Raw genomic sequence first — 8,277 nt, 5'->3', positions numbered from 1 at the left:
CTTCTTCTGGCACGCTCATAATTCTGATGTTGGTATGCTTGAAATTGTCCCACAGGCTTCTTACACTATCTTCAACTTTCTGGATTCTCTTCTCCTCTGGCTTCTTTGGAAGAGTGTCCGTTCCCTCTTTGTATTACAGATCTTTGATTTGATGCTTGTGTTCTTCTAGTCTGCTGTTGGGTCTCTGTATAATATTTTTTTATTTTAGTCAGTGTATGTTTAATTTCTAGTTGGTTCTTTTTCATATCCTCGAGGATCTCATTAAATTTATCGGCCTTTTCTAGGAAATTCTTGAATAACCTTATAACCGTGGTTTTGAACTCTATATCCAGTCTTTTGTTCTCCTCCATTTCTTTCATTTGAGATCTATTTCCTCTTCTCAGCATTTTTGCTGCTTCCCTGAGTTGTTAGGGTAGCTTTGTGGGCCTGGGTGTCCTATATGGATCAATGGGTCAGCCTCCCAGTTGCCTGATTTGGACACTCTTGGTGCACCCCTTTGTGGACTGTGTGTACATCCTTGTTGTAGTTAAATCTTGATTGCTGTTGGTGTCACTGGGAGGAATTGACCTCCAGGCCAATTGGCTGTGAGGACCTGCTGTATCTATAACTGAAGAATTGTGTGCTAGAGACTTGTTTATGAGGGAGGACTTGTTCCTGTAGGGCTTTGGTGATCACTGAACCTGCCTCTTGAATATGTCCCTTATGAGAGTAGTTGAAATATGGTATCATCTCACACTGACCACTAGATACACTAGTTTCTGGATATCCAATGGGGTGCAGGTCAGCTACTGTCTGAGGCCACCCAGCAGGAGATACCCCAAGAACTACAGTTTTCTCCTCTTTGCTTGGGATTTGGTGGTTTTGGAGCTGGAGCTGCAGTTTATTTCATTGAGCTGTCACAATTCAGGCTATTTATATGCAAAAGCAGCTATGTGGAGCCTGAGCGGATTTGTACAATAGAATGTGCTGGGCAGGGCTTCAGGGTGGGGCAGGGCCTCAGGACATCAATAGGCTGGGGCATGGCAAACAGTGATGGCTGCCATCAGCCATCTCTGCCTTTCCTCATTTCCAAGTCCCCGAGCTCCAATGCAGTTAACAATGATTGCTGCCAGCACCTTTGCAAAAAAGTCACCCTCACTTTCGGACCCAATGGCTGATAGACCAGCTTCTCCCCATAGGCATCTGGGTCCTCCACGTGACCCCAGAAACTGGATTTCAAAGTGATTGGGAGCTTGTGTCCCTTCGGGTTTAAAAAATGCCCTGCACCCAGTAGCCTGCCACCAGCCCAATTCAAGTGCCTCTGTACCTAGGCTTTTCAGCTTTTTAGCACTTGTGCTCCTTTCTCTTTCAGCCAGCTTTCCCATGGTTCTGGGTGATAGATGTTTTGTCTTTTAGTTGTATTTTTGAAATTGTTGTGTGAGGCAGCAGATTAGTTGTTTACCTATTCCGTCATCTTGGTTTTTTTCTCCATTCACTTTTAGATATTTTTCTAGTATTTGGTTGTTATCAATATAGCTACCATAAAATCCATGCACATATCTTGAGTGGACATATGATTTCATGAGTATAAATTTCATGGGTAAATAAATATCTAGGAGTGGGGTAAAAAGAAGCCTACTCTCTCTTTGGCCTGACATCCCCAAATTCCCTAGTGCAAATTGATCCTAGGAATGAAAGTCATAGGATTAATTAGTTTACTGTTTCTCCTCCCCTAACCTTAGTTCCCCAAGAAGGTTTTCTTAATTACTTATTAAGGGACAATATAAAGAAACAATGGGGAATAGAAAGGATTGGGCTTGACTCAGTTGTTACTGTGATATAACATCTCAAAGCTTCAGTGTCCCTAACCGAATTTAGGGGAGGGGAGCATATTGCTTGTGTTACAAAGTTGTCTGAGGATTAGAGAGAAATTAAGGATATCATCTGACTGAAATCAGAAATGATGATTGTTTTTAGAATTTTCAAGCTACTGTATAGTCTCATAAATATGAACCTAAGAAAAGAGGCATCAAAACAAAACTGGGACCTCTCTCTGGAGATGTTTCTGGCATTTCTTCACTTCAAGTCAAAGCAATAAGCAAGCATGTATTGAGTTCACACTGGGGCCCTAATTGGGTGGTCCACTGGTAGGAGATAACATTCTTCTGCAATAAAAAACATTACATAAGGGAGAGTAAAACTAGGAACACCCTAAAATAGAAACCCCAGAATTATAAACATTTATTCATTTTTATAAACAAATAATAGGGAAAGGAAAGCTACACTTACAATTAGTGCCAGATATATTACCCCATTTAACCTTCACAATGACTCTATACTGTAGAGCAGAGTTAACTGCTGTAGGACAAGAATTCATGACTTATACATTATGCTTCAATCATTTACATTATGCTTTTCACTGTCTTGGGCAAGGGTGGCCATGGTTGGTAAAATTTTTTTGTCAAGGACCATACAGAAAATATTTTAAGCTTTACAGGCAACAGGTGACTTACTATTGTCCTTCTCCTTCTTAAAATATTATTTACAATAGCCAAGATTTGGAAGCAATCCCAGATCCCATGAGTAGATGAGTAGATAAAAAAAGCTGTGGTGAATTTACACAATGAAATACTAACTACAGGGCTCTAAAAAAGAAGGAACTCTTACTCTTTGCAACATGCATGAACATAAAGGGTATAACACTAAATGAAATAAAGCAGTCAGAGAAAGATAAATAGCATATGATCTCATATTTGGAATCTATTGAACAAAATAAACTGATGAAAAAATAGAAACATGCATGCATACATGGAACAGACAAACTGCTGTCAGAGGGGAAGGGGAAGAGGGACTGCATAAAAGAAAGTGAAGAGATTACATAAAGTACATATATCCATAACCTATAGACGTGATGGCATAGTAATGGTCAGAGGGGAGGAGGTGGGGAGGTGGGGTCTGGGTTTAGGGGAGTAGATGGGAGGAAATGGGGACATCTGTAATAGTGTCCACAATAAAAATTTTTTTCAGTGTACATACCTATTTTTTAAAATTTTACCTTTATTGTTGAAAGTATTATAGATGTGTCCTCTTTCTGTGTTTCCTATTTTTTCCATTGACACCCTCTACCTTGTACCCACCCTTCCAAAGCATCCACCACACTATTTTCTGTGTCCATAGGCTATGCATATATGCATATTAGTTCCCCTGTTAATGACAACCCAGCAACCCCTGCCTCCCCTCTAAAATCTGTCAGTCTGTTCCATGCTTCTATTTCTGGATGAATTTTGTTCATCAGTTTATTTTTGTTCATTATATTCCACATATGAGTGAGATAATGTGATGATTATCTTTCTCTAACTGGCTTATTTCGCTTAGCATAATACTTACTAGGTCCATCCATGCTGTTGCAAATGACACAAGTTCTTTCTTTTTTTTACATCAGCATAACATTCAATTGTATAGAGGTACCACAGTTTTTTGTGTTTGTTTTTGTTTTCATCTAATCACCTGCTGATGGGCACTTACATAGGCTGTTTCCAAATCTTAGCTACTGTAAATTGTGCTTTTATGAATACAGAAGTGCATATATTCTTTCTGGTGTTTCTGGTTTCTTAGGATATATTAGAAGTGGGATCATTGGGGGAAATGGGAGTTTCATTGTAAATTTTTTTTAAGAAACTCCATACTGTATTCTAGAGTGGCTGCATCAGTCTGCATTTCTACCAGCAGTGTATTAGGGGTCCCTTTTCTCCACATCCTCATCAAGACTTGTCCTGTGTTGATTTTTTTATGATAGCCATTCTGACAGCTGTGAGGTGATACCTTTTTGTCATTTTAATTTGCATCTCTCGGATGATTAGTGCCTTTGAGCATTTTTCCATATGTTTTTTGGCCTTTTGTATGTCCACTTCAGAGATGTATCTATTTAGGTTGTTTGCCCTTTTTTTTTTTTTTTAAATTATCTTGTTTGCTGTCTTTCTGTTAATTTGTATGAGTTCCTTATATACTTTGAAAATTAACCACATTATTGGATGTATCATTGGCAAATATGTTCTCCATATTTGGGCTCTCTTATTGTTCTCCATGCAGTGGGCTCTCTTATTTTTTTTTTTTTATGGTTTCTTTTGCTGCGCAGAAGCTTTTTATTTTGATGTAGTCCCATTTTTTCTCTTCTTAGTTTCCATTATCATAGGAGCTATATTAGTAAAGATATTGCTATGACATATGTCTGATAGTTTGCTGCCTATGGCATCTTCTAATATTTTTATGGTTTCCCATCTTATGTTTAAGTCCTTTATCCATTTTGAGTTTAATTTTGTGTATGGTATATGTTGGTGGTCTAGTCTCATTTTTTTGCATGTATCTGTCCAATTTTCACAACACCACTTTTTGTGGAGACTGTCTTGACTCCATTGTATGTTCTTTCTTCCTTTGTCAAATATTAATTGAGCATACTGGGTTGGGTCGATTTCTGGGTTCTCTGTTCTGTTTCATTGGTCTATATGTCTTTTCTCGTGCCAGTACCAGGTGGTTTTAAGAAAGTTGCTTTGTAGTATAACTTGATATCTGGTATTGCGATCCCTCCAACTTTGTTCTCATTTCTTAAGATTGCTGCCACTATTCGTTTTATTGTTGTTGTTGTTTTTATTCCATATGAATTTTTGGAATGTTTGTTCTAGGTCCCTGAAATATTCCATTGGTATTTTAATGGGGATTGCATTGAATCTATAGATTGCTTTTGGAACATGGACATTATAATAATGTTTATTCTACCACTCCATGAACACGGTATATTCTGCCATTGTTTATATCTTCCTCTATCTCTTTTTCCAACATCTTGTAGTTTTGTGAGTAACGGTCTTTTACTGCTTTAAATTTATTCCTAGGTATCTAAATTTTTTGTAGCAATGGTAAATGGGATTGTGTTGTGTTGTTTTTATTTTATTTTTTTTATTTTAGTTGCTCTTTCTGTGAGTTCCTTGCTGGTGTACACAAATAAAAGCCATTGATTTCTGGGTGTTAATTTTGTATCCCACTACATTGACAAGTTCATTTATTTAGTCAGTAGTTTTGTTTTTTTTATAAAGTCTTTAGGGTTTTCTATGCACAGTATCATGTAATCTGTGAATAATGACAGTTTCACTTCTTCTTTTCAATTTGGATGGCTTTTATTTCTTCTTCTTGTCTGATCACTATGGCTAGCACTTCCATACTATGTCAAATAGGAGTGATTAAACTGGGCACTGTGTCTTGTTACTGTTCTTAGGGAAAATGAATTTAGTTTGTGCCCATTGAGTATGATGTTGGCTGTAGGTTTTTTATACAAGGTTTTTATTATACTGAGGTATGATCCCTCTATTCCCACTTAGCTGAGAGTTTCTATAAAAAAAGTGTTGGATTTTGTCAAATGCTTTTTCTGCATCAATTGATAATGTTATGTGACTTTTGTCTCTCAATTTGTTTATTTGATATATAATGTTTATTGATGTGCGGATATTCTACCAGCCTTGCACCCCCAAAATAAATCCCACTTAATCATGGTGTATGATATTTCTAATGTAATTCTGGATCTGATTTGCTAGAATTTTGTTGAGGATTTTAGGGTCTATGTTTATCAGGGATACTGGCCTGTAATTATCTATGTGGTATCTTTATCTGGTTTGGGATCAGAGTAATGCTGGTTACATAGAAAGAGCTTGAAAGTGTGATTTTCTCTTGAATTTTTTTTGTATATTGTGAGAAGGGTAGGTTTTAGGTCCTTGAATGTTTGGTAAAACTCCCATTAAAGCTGTCTTTATCAGGGCTTCTGTTTTCTAGAAGACTTTTGATCTCTGCTTCAATTTCATCAGACTGGTTATCAGACTACTCAAGTTTTGTTGTTGTTGTTGTTGTGGTTGTTGTTTTGTTTTGTTTTTTAATTTTCCTGATGGAGTTTTGAAAGATTGTATTTTTTTAGAAATATTTCCATTTCATTTAGGTTGTTCACTTTGTTTGAGGAGACTTGTCTGTATTATTATTATTATTATTTTACTTTTATTTTTTTACAAACCTTTGTATGTCTGGGGTCAGTGGTTACTTCACTTCTTTCATTTCTGATTTTATTTATTGGAGTCCTCTCTCTTTGTCTCATAATGAGCCTGGCTAGTGGTTTATCAATCTTCTTTATCTTTTCAAAGAACCAGCTAACGGTTTTATAAATCTATTATATATTTTTTTCTCTCTTTGTTTATTTTTGATATAATCTTAATTATATCTTTCTTCTGCTTACTCTGGGATTTTCTTATTGCTTACTTTCTTCTTCTTTAAATTGTAGGATAAGATAACATATTACCAGTTTTTTCTTGGTTTTGAGGTAGGGTTGCAGAGCTATGAACTTCTTTCTCATGACTGCTTTCACTGTGTCCCATACATTTTGGATTGATATGTTTTCATTGTCATTTATTTTAAGAATGCTTTTATTTCTTTTTTGACCTCTTTGGTAATCCTTTTATTTATTTATTTTTCTTATTTTATTGTTTAAGGTATTACAAATAGTAGTACATATGTCTCTTTTTCCCCCATTGACTTCCCCCCTGGGTTCCCCTACACCATGGCACTTGCCCTCAAGCCCCCCCCCCCCTTGTCATACGTCTATTGGTTGTGCTTATATGCATGCATACAAGTCCTTCAGTTGATCTCTTACCCTCTCAGTCCACCCCTACCTTCCCACTTGTAGTTTGAGAGTCTGTTTGATGCTTCTTTGCCTCTATCTATTTTTTCAACAGTTTATAATTTATTTATATTTCATAAATGAGTGAGAGCATGGGTATTTATCTTTTGCTGACTGACTTATTTAGTTTAGTACCCCATTAACATCACTGGATAAATCCTTTAGACAAAAAAATTAGCAAAGAAGCATCAATCCTAAATAACTCACTAGTTCCAATGGACTTAATTGACATCTTTAGAACATTTCACCCCAAATCTACAAAATAAGTATTCTTCTCAAATGCTCATAGGACATTTTCAAACGTAAACTGCAATTTGAGAAACAGGCAAATCTCTCCAGATTCAAGAGGTTTGAAATCATATCAAGCATCTTCTCAGGTCATTATGGCATAAAATTAGAAATCAACTAAAATAAAAAACAATAAAAAATGCAAACACTTGGAGGCTGAATAGCATACTATTAAACAATGAGTGGGTTACCAAAGAGATCAAAGAAAAAATTAAAAATATCCTAAAGACAAGCAACAATGTAAACACAGCAATCCAAAATCTTTGGGACACAATGAAAGTAGTACTGAGAGGGAAGTTCATAGCACCACAGGCCTAACTAAAAGAAAAAGAAAAACTGGTAATAAGCTATAGAAGTCTGCAACTTGAAGACCTAGAAAAAAGCAACAAGCAAAGGCCATTGAGAGCAGAAGGAAGGAAATAATAATGATCAGAGCAGAAATAAGTGACATATAGACCAAAAATACAATACAAAAGATCAATGAAACCAAGAGCTTGAAAATCAATAAACAAGATTGATGAATGTCTAGCCAGGTTCACCAAGAAGCAAAGAGAGAGGACCCAAATAAAATCATAAATGAAAGAGGTGAAATAACAGCAGACCCCACAGAAATATGAAGAATCATATAAAAATATTATGAGCAACTCTACTCCAACAAACTGGTTAACCTAAAAGAATTGGGCATATGCCTAGAAAAATATGACCTTATAAAACTCAATCAGGAAGGATAAAAAAATCTGAATAGGCCAATAACCTATAGAGGAAATTGAAGCAGTAGTCAAAAAACTTGCTACAAACAAAAGCCCTTGATCAGACAGCTTCATATGGGGGGTTTTATCAAACATTCAAAGACAAAATAAAACCTATTTTCCTCAGATGGTTCCGAAAAATTCAAGAGGAAGGAGTACTTTCAAGCTCTTTTTATGAAGCCAGCATTATCCTAATCCCCAAACCAGATAAAGACAACACAAAGAAAGAGAATTACAAGCCGATATCCCTCATAAACATAGACACTATAATCCTCAACAAAATCTTAGGAAATATTATCCAGCATTACATTAGAAGGATCATACACCATGACAAAGTGGAATTTATTCCAGGGATCCGGGTATTCTACAATACAATATCAGAAAATAAAAAAAATGTGATACACCGCATAAACAAACATAGAGATAAAAACCATATAATCATATAAATTGATGCAGAAAGAGCATTTGACATAATCCAACACCCTTTCTTGATAAAAACTCTGAGCAAGGTGGGAATAGAAGAATCATACCTCAACATAAGAAAAGCCATAT

The sequence above is a fragment of the Pipistrellus kuhlii genome, unplaced genomic scaffold (assembly GCF_014108245.1).
Source record: "Pipistrellus kuhlii isolate mPipKuh1 unplaced genomic scaffold, mPipKuh1.p scaffold_m20_p_46, whole genome shotgun sequence".
Lineage (NCBI taxonomy): Eukaryota > Metazoa > Chordata > Mammalia > Chiroptera > Vespertilionidae > Pipistrellus > Pipistrellus kuhlii.
The sequence above is the reverse complement of the archived record's forward strand: the minus strand, read 5'-3'. Positions refer to the sequence as shown.